Source organism: Bison bison, unplaced genomic scaffold, assembly GCF_000754665.1.
Source record: "Bison bison bison isolate TAMUID 2011002044 unplaced genomic scaffold, Bison_UMD1.0 scf7180017864178, whole genome shotgun sequence".
Taxonomy (NCBI): domain Eukaryota; kingdom Metazoa; phylum Chordata; class Mammalia; order Artiodactyla; family Bovidae; genus Bison; species Bison bison.
The window spans coordinates 962,056-962,871 of NW_011494750.1; positions in this window are offsets into that span (position 1 = coordinate 962,056).

An 816-nucleotide genomic window follows, 5' to 3' on the forward strand; every position below is an offset into this window, starting at 1 on the left:
CGCTGAGGGCACAGATAGCTCAGCTCAGATTCCCACCTTGCCTCCGCTCTGTGGGCCTGGGCTTCCTCACCACTGAGGTCAGGTACCTACACAACCTGCCCAGGGACGGGCACCCAGGAGGGCCTGTGCAGAGGTCACAGCCACCGCCCGGAGCCCCGGCACTTCCACTGCTCGCCCAGCCTCCCTCTCCCACCGCCCTCCCTCCCACACTGACTTGCCCCAGGAAGGTCCTGCAGCTGGAGAGCCCTGAGCGGGTCCCACCGGACAGAGCCCATGCTGAGGGCCTCCCCACAGGCTGACCCCCACAGCTTAGCACGGCTGCAGGCCCGCCTCTGAGGCTGACACGGACTTCAGCATAGGTGACAAAGCCTGGGACCTGGGCCTCTTGAGTGTAAGCTTCCCAAGGGCAGGGACTACGGGATGTACTGGATGCCTGCTAGGTGCTCAGTAAATCCTCGATGAGCGAATAAATGGAGTGTGACCTCTGACCAGAGACACAGTCTCTTCACAGGCCTGCGGCAAGGCTGTGTGGCCCTCTGCTTCCTGCCCGGCCCAGTGTTAACTCAGTGTGGACCCCGCTCCCTCCCTGGACACAACTGGCTCCCAGGAACCCCTCCCCCGCCAGGAACCACAAGTTCAGAAGCTATGGCTCTTCCTAACTCCAAACCCCTCATTTCCTTGCCTCTGAGAGGAGACGCCACTCTCTTCCTTTGTATACACAGAGTCCCCAAGGCCTGGCTGGGTCACCCCCCACCCCTCCTGCCACCGTCTTGGCCCTATCCATGGTTGCAGGCCTCCATCTTCCCCCTCCCCTGC